At 42.5% G+C, this 19404-nt stretch overlaps 1 pseudogene; it reads right to left on the bottom strand.

Annotated features, from left to right (window-relative positions):
- Nucleotides 1-4778: 4778 nt before the first annotated feature.
- LOC138801761 (intelectin-1-like) lies at nucleotides 4779-13583 on the bottom strand (annotated as a pseudogene).
- Nucleotides 13584-19404: the final 5821 nt, after the last annotated feature.

Consider the following 19404-nt stretch of genomic DNA (forward strand, 5'->3'; position numbering starts at 1 on the left):
TTAAAGTAAACACATTGCATATTAACTAGTTCAAATGAATTTATTACTTGTCTGGCAATGACAGCGTCAATTCTTCTACCAAATTTTACGACCATACAGTGGTTATCTATTACTATGGCCAGTCTTCGCTAAATGCAACCAGTGCAGTCGCACCAGACTACTAGGGGGACAACATTGGGGTGGGTGCATGATAGATCTACTTATCCATCCGTGGTGCTGATTAATAGATCTACTCACCTCTACACATCTATTCTGCACCTATAGCTGAAGAGGAACCATTAGCTCCCCGCCCTGTTAGTCACTCTTATGGCCACATGCACTGTTATGCCAATGGTCACAAGTGGGCGCTTTCTCTCTTGATTTGCCAAAAGATTGCACGTGAGCCAGATGGGTATGGGTGTAAATTTTCAGTTTTTGTTATTAGGGGGCACTAACTACCTATGGGGTGTCATGCTTCTAATTAATGTGGTAGCTTACTAACCCCAAGGGGGTTACATGAGGGAATAATATTTTCTGGGGAGACAACTTAGAGGAGATGTCTTCAAGGAGTATTCTACCTACTGGGTGCCTACCTATTACATGAATTTACAAAAGCATTTACCATATGGTGGCGCATATGTTATATGGGGGCAAAGAGGGGCCTTATCTCATATACACACACAGAGAGGGCACCAACTGCTATGTGGGACAGAGCGGGACTAACTTTGTATAGATGCAAAGAAAGGAGCCTGGCGACAATATGGGGGCAAAGAGGGCAACTGCTATATGGATGCACAAAGAGCCTAAATACTAGATGCACACACCTAACTATTATATGGGGACACAGAGCCTTACTACAATATGTGGGCACAGGTGACCAAACTACCATATGGCAGCATAGAGGAACGTAACTATTATATGCGGACACAGAAAGGACCTAAAGGTCTTGGAGCAGTGAACTTAAAGAGGATGTACCACCAGGTACATCCTCTTTAATCTGACACAGGGATAGAACTGCGCCGCAGTCTGTTTTTCGATCCGTGGCCCGGTTTCAGTGTACGGCGCCGTTCTATCCACAGATCCCAGGCCGGTGCTCAAGAGCTGGAGGCAGGCCCGTCCCATCCCCAGTGGGAGGGAATTCCCTCCCCTGTATGACGCGGCTCCATTGATTTTAACAGAGCCGCGTCATACAGGGGAGGGAATTCCCTCCCACTGGGGGCGGGCCGGCCTGCCTCCAGTGCTTGAGCACCGGCCTGGGATCTGTGGATAGAACGGCACCGTACACGGGAACAGGGCTGCGGATCAAAAAACGGACCACGGCACCAGCTTCCCCATGACAGCGCCGTTCTATTCCTGTGTCAGATTAAAGAGGATGTACTTGGTGGTACATCCTCTTTAGGGTGCCTTCACACCTACCGTATCGCAGCAGATTTAACTGAATGAATACAGCATTAAATACGCACTGTCAAATCCGCTGCGGATCCGCAGCAGATTTGTAAGTGCGGATTTGATGCTGTGTTCATTCATTTAGTTAAATCTGCTGCGGATCCGCAGCGGATTTTCTGCTGCGATACGGTGTGAAGGCACCCTTAATGTGTTTTTCTGGCAGTTTCTGGAGCATTGTGGCCTGGGCCACATAGCAAAGAAAAAGATAAACAAACTGCCAGACTCCTCTGTAAACCAATGATTAAAAATTACAGTTGTAATTTGTACTATCTGCAAAGCCTGTGAGTAACTAGTTTCTACCAATATATGGTCACTGTATTGAGGTACACTTTTTTTCTGCAAACGTTACCTAGAATCTTTTGAAACACATCATTTACTAACAGCACAAAGATACCAGGTGGTTATGGAGGTAAGGGGTCACAGATTAACTTTAAAGCAGCACTATCAGCAGGTTCGGGCCAGTGAACCTGCTGATATCAGCCAGCCGCTCTTTACCCTAGGATTGCAGTGCTGTACTAATTCCTGTGGGGTCCAGTATAGTGGTGCTTTTTGATAAATGCCCATATGCTAATCCGTGGGGTCAGAGCATTTTGGGCGTTCCCCATCCACCCAGAGCACCTGCCCAGCCTGTCCCACCCACTATGAATATTCATATATGCATAATTAGGCAGCTTACTACCACACATGTGCAGGAAGCAGCCTGCAACTAAACCCTAAGAAATTATCCTTTTACCAAAAGTTGTCCATGATTAGAAAAAAAGTTGCTTTTCTTCCAGAAACAGCACTACTCTTGGCCTTGCGGCTGACTTAAAGTGAAAAGGAGCAAGGTAACCTGAGGATGGGTAGAAAGTATTTTTAAATCCTTGTTAACACTAATAGTGCGTTTACACAGATTTATCTGATAGATTCTTGAAGCCGAAGCCAGGAACAGACTATAAACAGGGTACAGGTCATAAAGTCCTTTGAGATTCCCATTCCTGACTTTGGCTTCCAAAATTGGTCAGATAAATCAGCTTGTGTAAACACACTAAGGGCCCTATTCCACCGGACGATTATCGTTCAGATTATCGTTAAATTGTTCGAATCTAAACGATAATCGTTCGGTTGAAATGCAGTAACGATTAACGACTGAACGAGAAATTGTTGATCGCTTTATAAGACCTGGACCTATTTTTATCGTTGCTCGTTCGCAAATCGTTCGCATTGAATAAGACATCGTTCGGTCGTTCGCAATAGATACGAACGCAATAGCGAATAAATAGCGAAGAAGAAGCGATCGCAATTACGATCATAAGTAACGATTATCGTTCCATGGAAATGAGTGAACGTTTTCAGGTCTTTCGCAATAGCGGTCGTTTGAGATCGTTAATCGTTAACGATTATGCAAACGATAATCGTCCGGTGGAATAGGGCCCTAACTCTAGAACAGTTTGCTTTCTAACAGACCTTAACTTTAACCAGCAGCCCCTTCTTGACTATTCTATATAGGATATCCAGCTTACACCATTTCTGAGATGCAACTTAGAAATAAGATCTCTAGCAGAAAGACCCTATCGTAACACATTTTTTAGCTTTGGCTGGAAACCCAAAAAATTAAAATAAAAATATCCCATAAGGCTGCATTTTTGTTCTGGGTACCAAATGGGATAAACATATCCTACATGAGATATATGTGCCAGTGTTAAATGAATAGGCAGATCATCATATCTGACCTTTCCATTGCATAAAAGCCAGATTACAGTTTAAAGCGACTCTATACCCACAATCTGCCACACCCCCCTCAAACCACTGGTACCTTTGGATAGCTGCTTTTAATCCAAGATCTGCCCTGGGATCCGTTCGGCAGGTGATGCAGTTATTGCCATAAAAACAAAAATGAAATAAAAACTTGCAGCCCTGTGTCAAATTGGCATGGCCTAGAGTGTCTATTGCCCTAGGCTTGCAACACCTCTGTCTCTCCTCCCCACCATCTTGACCATTAGGAACGCCCCTAGAAGAATTTCTCCTATTTATCACCTGTGTGAACACTGCACGTGAGCTGGATCATTAAGGCACCTGTGCAGTGTTCAGGTGACTTAGGAAAAATTCTGTGTGAAGACATTCCTAGTGATGGAGGACATGGGGGCGTTGCAATCCTAGGGCGGACACACTGTAGGCCACGCCAATTTGACACAGGGCTGCAAGTTTAAAAGTTATGTTTTTTGTTTTTTTTAGGAAAATAAAAGCATCTGCTGAACGGACCCCATGACAGATCTTTGATTAAAAGCAGCTATCCGAAGGTACAAGCTGTTTTGGGGGGCTCAGATTGTGGGTACAGAGGTGCTTTAAGTATACTTAAATGGCTGTATTTTAAAAGAAAAAAAAATTCTTAATGCTATTAAAAAGTCTGGTGAAAATTTTATTAAAGTATTGTATTGCTTCCCAAAGTTATACAAATCACAGGAAATGCTTGAAGTGTGCTTCCCCCCCCCCCCCCCCCCCCCCCCCCCTAGCACTTACTACTGCATCAAGGCTTCACTTCCTGGATAACATGGTGATGTCACTTCCTGGGTAACATTGTGATGTCACGACCCGACTCCCAGAGCTGTGCTGGCTGTGGCTGCTGGAGGGGGATGATGGCAGAGGGATGCCCAGTGTCCCTCAAGTGCCCTATGTCCCCCTGCCATTTCAACATGCCTAATCCTCTTATTCTCAGCTGCAGCTAGGTGGTGTCTGGCAGCAGCCTACTCCTTTCCACTCAGTCACATTAACTGCACGTAGATAGGGGATTAGGAAGATTGCTGACAGGGATCCTTTTGCCAATAACGGCCATTATTTTCAGTCTTTATTCTATGCATTGTGTCAACTAATGGCTGTTTCAATAGACTCAAATGAGAATCCTTAGTGTCTGTTTGCAGCAGCCATCAACTTAATGTTCAGGACACTTATTTAGCAAGTAATTTTGTGACATAACGTGCAAACCATTGCAATGACAGCCGCCATGTTAAATAACGTGTTATTTCAAGCATACAGCCTTTGAAAATCATAGTATGATCATAGCATAAGGGTCCTTTTACGCAACAGATTTTTAAAGCCAAAGCCAGGAACAAGTCATTAAAAAAAAAAAAAAATTAAATAAGTGTAAGAGAACCCTAAGGCTGCATCTATTTGTTTTGGATCCGAAATGGGATGAATGTATCCAAAAATATAAAGACCAGTGTGAAACAAATCAATAGGCAGCATCACATAAGGAACAATAAAATATGCATATATAGCTGTATTACCAGCATTGCACAAAAAGACAGAACAGCTTTTTAGTGTGCATATTTTTTTTTTTTTTTTTAATGCTACTGTATTAATGTCTAACAGAGAATTCATTGGTAGAAGATAAGGACAGAAGATTCCACAAACTCTTTGCTAGCACCAAATCCGACACCAACACCATCCCAGTCCATTCCCGTAAAGTCTCCACACTGCTTGGGGCTAGCTTCTGGAAAGTATCCGCCACCTCCAACACAGACCTGTAGTGTTTAAAAGAAAAAGTAAGATCAACCGTCCTTACTACCTCTCCATCTTCCTATGATCAGTATACATTTCTTATGTCTAAGTGGCAATAACTTTGCCATGTATCATTTTAGCACTAGGATATGGGCACACAATTTTTTTGTGATCTAATTTCTAATGATCCACGAGTCCCATGATTTTGACTTACATTCATTTGAAGGGTCTACAGACCTCCACATTCATCTCCAAAAAACACAATGGAGATTAAAAGGGGTTGTCCAGAAAAAAAAAAAAAAAAAAAACACACACAATCTGTGGACCAATGTATGGCTACTTTTTTTTCCTGAAAGCGGCCATTTTTTTTAACCATCTATAAAAGGATAATAATTTAGAGATTTAGCACATTTTCCATGCTAACAGAAACGTATAAAGTGCAAGTAAATAGTCCCTGTATGCAGCAGTTTATGACAAATGTTGCAGCCTTGGGGGGGGGGGGGGTATTCACACAATTTCTCATTTATTATGATGCAGTGAGCACCAACACAGCGTCAGTACAGTAGAGTGAAGATTTAAATGTTTTGAGCTCCAAAGTCTGTTTCGTAAAACATGGTCCACAATTACTGACCGTGCACAGAATGTGTGCATAACCCCTTAGTGAAGACTATGGAACTTGTTTCTTTCGGTAGATAGAATTGACAATACTCAAAACTTACATGTTCTGTATCACAATATGTATTCATTCCAAGCCCTGGATATAACGCCATTGCTGCTTTTTCATTGTTGAATACTCGAAATTGGATAAAGCCAGCAGTGGTACGATCTATGGATAGGAGTATAAATGTTCCCATCAGAATTGTACTTCATTATACTTTGCCTAATGTTGGGTCTATATATATATATGACATTGCTTGCATAGATTATGTTATCTGAAGCCGCCTACAGTAAATTTAGCATATGAATTACTCTAATCTTTCTATACTGCAGATTTGCACCCTGTGCAAATTTTCAATGCCCCCATTTAAAACTGAGAAGCTTCTGTATAGTTACATTAAGGTAAGCACATGGGTAAAGGGACCTTACAGCAGACCCATTATAGGCCAGGAGTGGTGCAAGAAATGCTCTGCCAGCCAATAATCAGCCTATGTAAAAAGCGACAGATAGCTGAGAATGGGGAAAACGGCTGATCGTGCCTTTAGAGCAGGCTTTTAAAATGTATAGTTAAGACACATCTGTGTATATGGGATGTAGCACCAATAATGATAAAGGCAAACTGACAGAACTGATATATGCATAACTGTGCTGTCAGTTTCCAGATCACAATGTAGTACATACTTACCTATTGCACTGCTGCTGTAATTCAGCATCCCGTTTTCTGGCTCTCCTGTCTATCTGCTGTATTTTCAGACCGCCACCATGTTCAGAATGGATTGACAGCTGGAGGAAGTGAGGCCTGAATACAAAGCAGCTGGATGGGAGCCAGAGAAAAGGATGCTGGATCACAGCAGCAGTGCACTAGGCAAGTATGTACTGCTGTGTGATCTGAAAACTGACAGCAGTATATCATTGCTGTCAGCTTCCATGGCTTCATGAACGATACAAATCAAGCAGCCCAGCCACACTTTATACAACTGATGTCAAACACTTCCCACCACTTTTAAAAATCTAACCCGTATCATATTCATCAATAGGTTGTATACTTACTATAAATTGTATATCAGGTAAAAATAATACCTCTTACAAGTGGTGAACATAAGCTGTAGGTTCTGTCTTTACTCCCCTGATCATAGACTACTGGAACGGCTGGTCCTTGATCGGTAGGACATCTTCCAGCATTATATTTTACAGGATATTTCTAAAAGATGAATGATAACATGTGCTGAAACAAAACGATAGCCTCGATTAGATAAAACTCATAGGAACCTTATAACTTGTACTTACCTGATAAAGACTGAAGAGATTTCCGCCATAGGTATCAAAGAAACTATTTGTTGTACGATATCTAAGAAGAGCTTGGTTTCTCCGCCGGGGGGGAGGGAAGTCTTGTTTGACACATGCCATATGCCCATATTAGCTGCATTGATATCATAGTAACCTGGGTTCTGTATAGAAAGTGTAAAAATATACACAGTGGGTAAAACCACCATGACAAATTTGTCAGACATGGAATATATTTTAGAAGTAGAAGAATCAGTGATCTATCCCATGTCTCTTCACCTGGCCACACTAGTTGATACAAACTCAGACTATGTTCACACGTAAGTTTTGTATTAATCACTGCTGTTGTTGCCGATTTGGAACAACGGCCGTGATTAATACATAACTTACATTATGCTGCAGTCAGGAAATACAGTCCAGAGCGTATACACATAGAATATGCTCCGGCTGGGATCCCTAGCAGCTGCACGGAAAAAAACCATGTCAGTTTTGTGAGTCCGCTATTCATTGAATAGCGTCCGCACAAGCCCGATAGGTCACACAATGGAGAGTGCAGCTCCGGCACTGTTCAATGGTGAATTGACATGAGGGGGCACACGGATGTAAGCGCAAAATTGCTTATTACAATCTAGATTTGATCAACAAAGTTGTAAAAAAAAGTTTAAAAGCTGTTAAAGCTTAACTATAATTTCAGTAGCCAAAAAAAATATATATATATATTTCTCAGATAAAAAGCCCACGTGTTACCCTTTAAAAGAGAGCCCTAAACTGTGTTGATAGCTTGTGCGCTTGCTAAGATATCCCCAGTTGTTTGGCTCAGAAGAATGAATTTTTCTTCTGGCTGACAGAAAGTGGGTGTGGCCTATCCCTTATCTCCCTGGCTGGATCCCTTCATCCACTGACCAGCACCTTAGCAGATGTATCACACATAGTAGGATCAGATACAGCCCCAACATACGGTATCACAATGTAAGATTAGATACAGAGCCCCAGCAGATGGTGTCACACAGTGGGATTAGATACAGTCATCTGCTCTCATTACACTGTAGGATAATGTTAGCCATGGAGGTGGGGGCACCTGCTGCAGACCTCTGATAGTGAGTGTTATATGTACTATGGAAGGACTACAAGTCCCAGCACAACACAGCTGTAGTCCTCCCCTCAGTGACTCACCCACTCTCCCTCATGCAGTACATTAAAGTCATGGTGGCATGTCCCTCCTGGGTGAAGCACTGGGTACCTGTCCCTCTATCCATCTCCTCCCCTGCTCCTCACACAACACCCTCAGCTCTGCTAAGTCACCTCTTTGAGGGGAGGGGGGGAATAGAATGTGCTGCTAGGAGGTGGGGGAGGAAGTTTTGTTTGTGTCAGGGTTGTTATCTGATGCTGCTGTCAGAGACCGTACACTCAGGATGGATCTCCTGGGAGGGGGAGTGTCCGTTAGGATTGCAGAAATAACTCAAGAGGCAAACAGCTCTGAGGGGACTTTCAGCTTCATGTATTTAAAAAAAAAAAAAAAAAATTAGGTTATTAATGTATATTGCAAAAATTCTTATGACCTAAGCTAACTAAAACTAAATGGTCAAAATATTTTATAGTTAAGCTTTACTATACTAATTTACTAATAAGTTGCCCATCATTGTAGTCATACTGGCTTGAGGAACATAGATAACATGTCAGTTTTACCATAGTGTGAGCAGCGTAAACACAACCCCCCCCCAAATGAATAGCTTTTTTCTTCATTTTCACTGCACAAAATATTTCAGTTTCATAGCATGTTTTATGAAAAATTAAGTCTGCCATTGCAAAGTACAATTGATGTCACAAAAAAAATTTAAGGGCTCACATGGGTCTGTAGGTGAAAGAATGCAAGCACTGTGGCCTTTTAAACATGGAGGGGAGAAAAAAAAAAAAAAAAAAAAAAAAAAAAAAAAAAAAAAAGAAAAATTGGCCTGTCAGAGGGTTAAATTAGTTTCATTAGAGTGACACCGTCACCCACTTTCTGGATGAGGACTTTACTACACAGCTGTAAACTTGTATACAGTTTATCTTATTTTAATAATAGATTTCTTAGTGCTTGGTCCAATGAAAAAAATGCTTCATCACTGGTGATTGTGCCACCTGGGTGGGGCTTCATGATCACACTACATCAGCATCTTAGATCACGCCCTTCTCAATGATACCACGCAGCGGTGGATAATATGGGAGGTTTGGGCGGCCGCGCCATGCCGCCCACATTATAATCCGCCACTGTACTGTCCCCCGGCTGAGGTGCGGCTGCCGGAGGTGTCCCTTCCTACCCCCGGCAGCACACGCATCAGAGCTCCCCATGCGCCTGTGACTTCCGGCGCACGGGAGCTCTGATGCGCGCGCTGCCGGGGATAGGACGGGACACCCCCAGCAGCCTCTCCGCACCCTCCTCTCCTGACATCCTCTGTGCTGCTGTGACCTCCCCTATAAGATCAGCACCCTCCTCTCCTGACATCCTCTGTGCAGCAAGGGACCAAACATTGTTTATTGGGGCCAGCAGGGAGGGGAGGCAGGCAGTGTTTATTGGGGACAGCACTGGATTATAATGTGTGCGGACAGCCCAGGGCCCAGGGTACATTTAATCCGCCACTGATACCACGCCCCCTCTCCCGCCATTGAAATGGGCTGGGGTGAGTCCTAGACAACCATGACATCATAAAGGGGTAGGGCGTATAGCGCCTATGTTGAGGGGATGAAGTGTTGCTGTGGACATGAGCCTCTGGATTGGATGGGTTGTTAACGATAATTTAATGTCAATTGCATCTTCAGAAATGTATTTACTTTGGTGTCATGTTCAATAGTCGTTTCACTCAATGCAATAGATAATCAATACTGGGATCACCTAGTCACTAGGATGGGGTGCCAATAATCCTGACGTGTGACATAGGTTAGATGTTTCAGGTTAGATGTTTCATTTTAGCTTTGGTCAGGCAGGTGCACTAACTCCTTTCAAACATTCTATAAAACATAAGGGGGGGGGGGATTTATCAAACTGGTGTAAAGTAGATTTGTCTTAGTTGCCCCTAGCAACCAGATTCCACCTTTCATTTTTCAAAGAATCTGAGGAATGAAAAGTGAAATTTGGTTGCTAGGGGCAACAAGATAAATCTACTTTACACCAGTTTCAAACAGTATGGGGAGAGTTATCAATGATAGTATGAAGAAATAGTTACCTTGTAGTCATCACTGGTGGCTCCATCAAGAAGCCCAAACGTGGCATATTTGCCCAGTTCCCATCTCCTTCAGGATTGTTTGGATCACTTCCCTGTTGACTGGACCAGCGATCCCCAACTGTGCACTTTCCATTAAGATTGTTCTCATGAATACTGGCTACCAATGTCCAGCCTCCTCCATTGGTGATCATGTCACAAAATGTTTGGTAGGAAATTCGATATTCAGTTGTTAACGTGTACATTCCATCTATTACCAAAAACAAACCAAAAAGCAGCAAGATAAACCACTACATCCATGGGGATAACAATTAAAAGTATAAAGGTTTCATTTTTACCTGTACCCTGGGGACCCCAAATGGCTATCTACCCTGCTCTAGTACCATAAGCAGCACTAAATCCTTAAAGAGACTCTGTGCCCACAATCTGTCCCTCTCAAAATCACTTGTACCTTCTTATAGCTGCTTTTAATCCAAGATCTGTGCTGGGGTCCATTTGGCAGGTGATGCAGTTATTGTCCTAAAAAACAACTTTTAAACTTGCAGCCCTGTGCCAAACTGCCGTGGCCTAGAATATCTGTGCCCTAACTTTGCACCATCCCTCTGTCCCTCCTCTTCATCATTAGGAACGCCACTGGCAGGATATTTCCTATTACCTCTGCAGTGAACATTGCACAGGTGCCTTAACGATCCAGCCCATGTTCAGTATTCACACAGCTTATGAATAGGAGACATCTGCCTGGAGCATTCCGAATGATGAAAAGGACGGGGAGCAGAGAGAGAGAGGGTGTGCCAACCTAATTACCAGACACTCTAGGCCACGCCAGTTTGACACAGGGCTGCAAGTTTTTTGTTTTTTAGGACAATTACTGCATCACCTGCCGAACGGACCCCAGGACAGATCTTGGATTAAAAGCAGCTATCCGAAGGTACAAGTGGTTTTGGGGGGGGGGGGGGGGGGGGGGGGGGTGCAGATTGTGGGTACAGAGTCGCTTTAAAGGGGTTTCCAGAACTACAAAAACCATGACCTGACAGGTTGGCGCTCGCTCTCCACATCACCCTGTGTAATAGCGGCTTAAGTTGCAAAACTAACACTGGTGCTGTCTCTGGAAGTGGCCATGTTGTTTGTAGCACTGGATAACCCCATTAATGATTCTCTCAAATGGGTTTTCTGGGCTTAACAGTCCTCATGCTACACCTTTGCCCATAGGGCATCACAAACTATGCAAACATCCACGAGATTCCCCAGCAATACTACTCAGAATGCAGGGGCAATATAGACAGACTGCAGCTTGATCCAGCCCACTGTGGCGGTGCTCATGCAATCATAAAGAGTCCAAACGATAATCCAGTAGTAGAAGCTGCGGCACTCACCAATTCAGTATAAAACTGATAGGGGGACATTTATGAAGTCCGGCGTTTTTTTACGCCAGACTTATAAATGTCCCCGCATCTCCGGCGCTATGGAGATTTATGTAGAGGCGGACCGCCTCTACATAAATCCCTTGCGCGTCTGTGCGCACAGCCGAAAACCTTCGCCACCTGAAAGGTGGAGTAAGTTTTCGTCGTATCTTTAGGTGTAAAAAATGATAAATCCTGCGGATTCTGAGTCCGCGCCCCCGGTGGAAAGGGGCGATTTGCGAATATTTTATTCGCAAATGGCAGTTTTTTTGTTTTGATGGCACATTTTTGTAATGATACATGTCGCCCATAGTCTGCAACCCTGTACCTGTTGATGTGAAAAACTGCTTGCTTTATACTGAATTGGTGAGTGTCGCACCTTTTTCTACTTCTAGATTGATAATTAAACTATGTTTAAACTCTGGGTATATGCTCAATTCCAAAGTAGTATGATACTGTAACAGCAGCAAAACAAAGAATAAGGCTCACCTTGGGCAGTACTGTTATCCTGCTTTATTTCATATTAGAAATACATTATTGTTCAGGATGGAAAATTACACAGTCAATGCATCTGCCTGCAACCTGGACCTCAAAAGGGGGAGGGGGGGGAAAAAAAAAAAAAAAAAAAAAACTTGCCCACCTGTAGTCAGGGCAAACATAATCACAGCAGCTGGTCCTATATGTAACTACCAGCCGTGCAAAACACCTATTTCCAACTAGAAATCACAGAATGGGGTGTAAAATGAGACTTAAAAATCTAATGGTGCGTTACACAGAAAAGACTTTTCTGACAGATTTTGGAAGCCAAAGCCAGGAATGGATTTGAAAAGGATAGATCCCAGTCTTTCCTTTATGACCCGATCCCTGTTTATAGTCTGTTCCTGGTTTTGGCTTCAAAGATCTGTCAGATAAATCTGTGTAAATGCACCATTAGACTTGTGGTACTTTCACACGGAGCGATTAATTCGCCCGATCAACGATTTCGAGTGAACGATGTGTTTCATAACGATCAGAGTTTAGACTGAATGATATATTGTACGGAAAACTCGTTTTGCGATCGCTTAAGCCTATCACACATAGGTTAGATCGGTGAAAGACTGTTTACACGGAACGATCTGCGGATTTTTGGCGAACAACTAACGACAATTTGAGAACATGTTAAAAGATCAAAATAAACGATTTCTCGCTCGTCGCTTGATCGTTCGCAGAGTTTACACAGATCGATTATCGCTCTAATGCGATAGTTATTGTGCACATTCGAATGATAATCGCTCTGTGTAAAACCACCATTAAAAGAAAATAGTTCCCCACAAAACCATTAACAAGCAATACAAGTGAGTGTCAACCACCTGTAGACCTATGACACAGACATTGTGGAGTGGAGAGATTGATTTACCTTTCATTATCCAAGGCAAACATAGGGATCCAATTTAGATTGTGTAGCAGGGGTAGATAAATATCATTCCAGCATCCTTGTTATGGCTATGGACCACTAATAGTGCTTTTTGTGGGGAACTATTTTAAACGTTATGTCTTAGATTGTTACACCCAATTCTGGGATTTCTAAAGGCAAGCATGGATGTATATAAGGGGTCTTATTATTCTGGCAGTGATGAAAGGGGGGGGGGGGGGGGGGTGTTGTCCAGCGGAAATCTTTTTTTCCCCATCCTAGTCATTGTATTATAGAAAACTATAGCTGAATACAGGCGGTATGTCCCAATCATTACCATATATATTATAGTCACTCACCACAAGAATCAGAGTTGCCCTCAGTAAATATTAGCGTCAACAGAAAAAAACTGCAGAGCAGCATCTTCATCCTGTCAGGTAAAGCAAACAGTCATGTTTGTATATATTGTTGCAATATATTTCAAATACTACAAGACATACTGTATAATGAGTTTATCAAGAGGGGCTCTCTAACCTGCCCCCACTGCTCAGGGCCTAGCTAGAATTTATGGGCCCCATTTAAAGAAAAACCACACACCATATCTTAGGGTCTTTTATTTATTGAGCCATAAAGGAAAACTGAGAGCACAGATCTGCATATATCAGGTTCTAGGACATGCATATATCCATGCTGCCAGTTTCCTGTTGCCAATCATACCAGCAGTGCATACTTACCTTCTGCACTGTTGTGTCATCTGGCATGTTGCTAAATCATATTCTTTATTCCAGGCTGACAGTATCACAGAGGCAGGTCTGTGACACAGTCAGCTCCCACCCTGGTCTCCAGCCACTACTGTATCTTTAAGCCATCCACCTCCTCCAGAGCAATTGACAGCCGGAGGAGGCCAAACACATCAGAAGCACTGATGATATGTAAGCACTGCTGGTGTGATCAGCAACAGGAAGCACAGAAGTTGAGTGTTATTTTTTTTTTTTTAAGCTACAGAACATTGGTATGTACATCACACCATACATACATAGTGCACCATACAACAGATACATAGTACTGTAGTACACCACACATACAATACCACACATACATAGTACACCATACATATTATAGCATACCCCAAATACATAGTACACCATATACATACAATACCACACATACATAGTACACCATACATACAATACCACACATACATAGTACACCATACATATTATAGCATACCACAAATACATAGTACACCATACATACATATCTTTGCACATTGTACACAAATATAGTATACTTACTGTTGCCAGGTCTAGACCGTGCTGAATCAGCATATAGCAATCAGACTGGTAGTTTCCCTTGTGTGTAGAGTCCTGCAGCAGCTATTTATCCTCCCACCACATCCCAAATGAAGCTGCAAAGCCTTGTCAGCTGGGGGTAAATTTGAGGGGAAACTTCTTAACCCCTTAAGGACAGAGCCTAAACTGGCCTTTAGGACCAAGCCAAATTTTATGAATATGACATGTGTCACTTTATTAATAACTTGGAGATGCTTTTACAGATCCTTGTGACTTTGTTTTCTCGTGAGATATTATGCTTTATATTATTGGTAAATTTGAGTCAATACTTATAGCCTATTTTTATGGGAAAAAAACAAAATAGAGTAAAAAATTGCATTTTTTGAACTTTGAAACTTTTTGCTTGTAAGGCTGTGTTCACACTATGTTTTTGCAATCCGTCTTTCTATTTTATGGAAAAATTTATCAATTTGTTTCAAAAACAGATAAAAATGCATGGAAAAGTGGATTTATTTGTGTGCATCTTTTTGATCCGTTTTTTTTCCACTGACTTCCAATATAAAGAAAAAAAAACATATCAAAACGGATCGATTTTTTTAACTGACACAAAATTTTTTGTGTCCATTTAAGAAAACGGATCTATTTTGAGCCACTTTAAAAAAAAAAAAAAAAAATGAAAGTCAATAGAAAAACGTATCAAAATAGATGCACACAAATGCATCTTTTTTTTTTCCTTTTAAAAAAACGGATGAAAAAAAATGGATAGGAAAAACGTAGTGTGAACCCAAACTAAGAGTTATGCCACATAAATTAGATACGACATAACATAAGCAATATGTATACTTTATGTTGGCAGCATTTCTTAAACTTGCTTTCAATTTTTTAAGACAATAGGAAGCTTAAAAGAAATGTTCTAAATTTTAACAAAAATTTCAAAATCAGATTTATGGGCCAATTCAGGTTTAGCCTATGTTCCCACACAGTATTTCTGCCCAGTATTTTGGTAAGTATTTTAGATAAGCCTCATATATGAAGGAGCTCCTAGTGAATTTAGACGCCTCCGTTATATTTGGCCATTTTTCAAAGTACCACTTTCGTTATTAACCCCTTAAGGTCAAAGCCTATTTTCGTTTTTGCGCTTTTGCGTATTCCATTTTAAGTTTAAAAGTCCATAGCGCTTGCATTTTTTCACCTAGAGACGTATATGAGCGCTTATTTTTTGCGAAACCAATTGTACTTTGCAATGACAGGCATTATTTTTCCATAACATATGCTGCGAAACCGGAAAAAAATCATTTGCGCTGTCAATGAATTTGTTTTGATTTCGAGGAGTTTTGCATTTACGCCGTCCGTCCTATGGTAAAACTGACTTGTTATGCATGTTCCTCAAGTCATTACGATTACTATGATATATAACATGTATAACTTATATTGTATCGGATGGCCTGTAAAAAATTCAAACCATTGTTAACAAATATGCGTTCCTTAAAATCGCTCCATTCCCAGGCTTATAGCGCTTTTATCCTTTGGTCTATGGGGCTGTGTGAGGTGTAAGTTTTTGCGTCATGATGTGTTCTTTCTATCGGTACCATGATTGCGCATATACGACTTTTTGATCGTTTTTTATTACATTTTTTCTGGATTTGATGCGACCAAAAATGCGCAATTTTGCACTTTGGAATTTTTTTGCGCTGACGCCGTTTACCGTGCGAGATCAGTAATGTGATTAATTAATAGTTCGGGCGATTACGCGTGCGGCGATACTAAATATGTTTATTTATTTATTTATTTATTAATTTATATTTATAAAATGGGAAAAGGGGGGTGATTTGGACTTTTATTAGGGGAGGGGATTTTTTATTAATAAAAACACTTTTTTACTTTTTTTTTTACTGTAACTAGAAGCCCCCCTGGGGGACTTGTATATAGACAGCACTGATCTCTCATAGAGATCAATGCTGTGTATATACACAGCAAAGATCGATTAGATCGGTCATAGATTACTATGGCCTGCTGCAGGCCATAGCAATCTATCGCCGAGCCAGGATCAGCGTCATTCCGACGCTGAGGCCCGGCACGGGCAGAAGAACGGATCTCCCCCCCGCGATGCGATCCGTCCCACTAGACACCAGGGACGTGAGGTCTGAAGCCTCTAAGTGCAGCTGTCAGGTTTGACAGCTGCACTTAGAGGCTTAATTAGCCGGCGCGGCAACGGGACCCGCGCCGGCTAATAGAGGCACTGCCCGGCTGCACGTGTCAGCCGGGATCAGCGCCGTTCAGAGCGGGGTCCCGGCGGGACCCCGCTCTGAACACCCCGAGCGGCACCATGAAGTATCAGATACGTCATGGGTCGCTAAGGGGTTAAGATCGTTTATATACTAGAGTATATGAACAATCGTAATTACGATCCTAATTGCGATGATCGTAACTAATGAATACCGTTTAGTGTATTATGGTGAATTATTTCAGGTTGTTTGCAACATTGCTCGTTTGCAAGCGTTAATCTTTAATTGGAGAAAAACTAAAAATCCCTTTGTCTTATAGGACCTTCCTACCTCTCAGATGTTGGCATAGAAGGATTATGCAGCTATTTATGTCAGTTCATGATTCTTTTGCATTGATGTATTTGCAGGGTGGGAGCCATGTCTGCCCTGTCTACTGTCTATGGGTGGGTTCACACTACGGAATTCTCGCGGATAAACTTCGCAGAATTCTGCCGGCTGTCCGCGTGCCTTTCCGCCGGCTCCATAGACCATGGGCCGGCGTATTCCGCTATCCGCCGAAAGAAGTGACATGTCAGTTCTTTCGGCGGATAGCGGAATATGCCGGCCCATAGAATGGTGTCTTTGGAGCCGGCGAAAAGGTGCGCGCCCGTGCAGAGTTTATCCGTGAGAATTCCGTAGTGTGAACCTGTAACGCCTGGAGTAGTGGATCCACTGGATCGTCACTAGCGATAGCACTAACCTCACCAGGGAGCGGAGTCTAAGGGGCCGCTGGTTTTCACCAGAGCCCACCGCAAGGCGGGATGGACTTGCTGCGGCAGGCGACCCGCAGGTCGCTACCCCTGGCTTGGTTGCTAGTGACGGCAGGCGAGGCGTGGCAGGAGCAGTAGGCAGGGTCCCTGCACAAGGACCCCGGCGGCTGCATGGGGCAGGAGGAGGTTGCGGCGGCGGCCCGGAACACGGGATGCTGCCGCGGCCGTGACAGAACCCACCCTATTGGTGGAAAATTTTTAACCCTTGCCTCCGCAGCCTGTTTTGGCCTTAATGCCCAGGGCCTATTTTTTAAATCTGACCTGTCCCTCTATATTTAGTTATAACTCTTTTAACTTTCGCTGTTATTCTGAGATTGTTTTTTTCTTTATGCTTGTGGTATACTATTGTTGACACACTCAGTTTTTTGTAAAAACTCTTGCTCTAAGAAAAATAGTCATGTCACATAAACGAATTATGTCTACTTTATGGTGACGTCATTTGGTGAATGTCCTTTTACTTTTTAGAATGTTAGCGGGCTTTGAAATTTTGCAGCGATTTTTCTAATTTTTAGGAAAATTTCAAATTCTGTTTTTTTTAGGCACCACTTCAGTTCTGAAGTGGATTTGTGGGGCCTGTATGTTAGTTTCCCCCATAAATCTCTCCAAGTTGCAGGGGAAATTAATTTTGGGGCAGGGGAAATTTTTGGGGGCAGATATTCCATTTTAATCCATTTTTTCCTCTAAGGGTGGGTTCACACTACGGAATTCACGCGGATAAACTCCGCGGAATTCCGCAGTATGTCCGCACGCACGGCCGCGCGCCTTTCCGCCAGCTCCATAGACACCATTCTATGGGCCGGCGTATTTCGATATCCGCCGTAAAAAGGGACATGTCCGCGGAATTCCGCGGAGTTTATCCGCGAGAGTTCCGTAGTGTGAACCCACCCTAACACAGCAAATACTAACTGAGAAATGGAACCCACTATTGATTCCCCTTATTCCAATGTTTCTAGAAATCCCCCATATGTGGCCGCAGTGCGCCACCTGACTCAACCACAGGCTTGACAGAGACCTGGTGAATTTTGGGGCCTTTTTTATTTCAGTTTTTTTAGCTTTTATACCATGTGACAGAGGCCTTGAGGTGGCAAAATATTTGTGTAAGACATGTTGACATTTCCATCTGTAGCATTCTGGGGGACGAGTGACGCCTTTATCGTTATTTATTAAATTTTTTATGAGGTGGTACGAATAAAAATCACAATTTTGCATGTGTTTTTCATTACTTTTTTGTACGCCGTTTACTATACGTCACATATGACATGTTATCGTTATTCGTCAGATCGGTACAATTACAGTGATATCCATTTTATATAGCTTTTCTTTTTGCCAATGGAGTTATGTGAGGGCTTTATTTGCGGCTGGGTTTTTTTTTTTACGGCTGGGGTTTTTTAGTGATACACCTATTGGGTACATGTGATGTTTTCATAACTTTTTTCTATATTTTTTAGGGAGCGGGATTAACAATGTAACAGGTTCATAGATGGGGTTGTTACAGATGCAGCAATACCAAATATATGTAACTTATTTATAGGGGATAATTTATCATGGGGGGTGGGGAATGTGTATATTTATTTATTTATTTGTGTGTATTGGGGTGTTTTTTTAACTTTAACTTTTACAGTTATATATATATATATATATATTCTAGTGCAGGGGCCTGATCGTTATAAACCATAGCAGCACAGACTCACTTGTGGACAGCAATGTTGTGGTCCACATTTCATGGACCACCACTACATTCTAGAACAGTGCTTCTCAATCCCAGTCCTCAGGCCTCCCCAACAGGTCATGTTTGGAGGATTTCCTTAGTATTTCACAGGTGATATAATTATACTATAGTGCCTCAGGTATTATCACAGGTGTCTTTGTATGGGATAGCCTGAAAACATGACCTGTTGGTGAGGCCTGAGGACTGGAATTGAGAAGCACTGTTCTAGACAGTGACCCCAAAGAATGAACCCGCTCATTCTTTGGGCGGAGGGCGGAATCTGGCAAACTATAGAATAAAGCCTATGGGAGCAGCGGAGATGCGCACGGCCATGAGCGGCAGTAGCAGATTATAATAGGTCCTTTTTGGGTGGTAGCCCGGGACCCTGAGCTCCTGGGGGGCCCATGGTTGCCCAAACAGACTTATACTTTTAGGGTGGGTTCACACTGAGGAATTCTCGCAGATAAATTCCACGGAATTCCGTCACCTGCACGGCCGCGCGCCTCTTTCGTCAATTCTTTCGGCGGATTGCGGAAT

The sequence above is a fragment of the Dendropsophus ebraccatus genome, chromosome 9 (genome assembly GCF_027789765.1).
Source record: "Dendropsophus ebraccatus isolate aDenEbr1 chromosome 9, aDenEbr1.pat, whole genome shotgun sequence".
Lineage (NCBI taxonomy): Eukaryota > Metazoa > Chordata > Amphibia > Anura > Hylidae > Dendropsophus > Dendropsophus ebraccatus.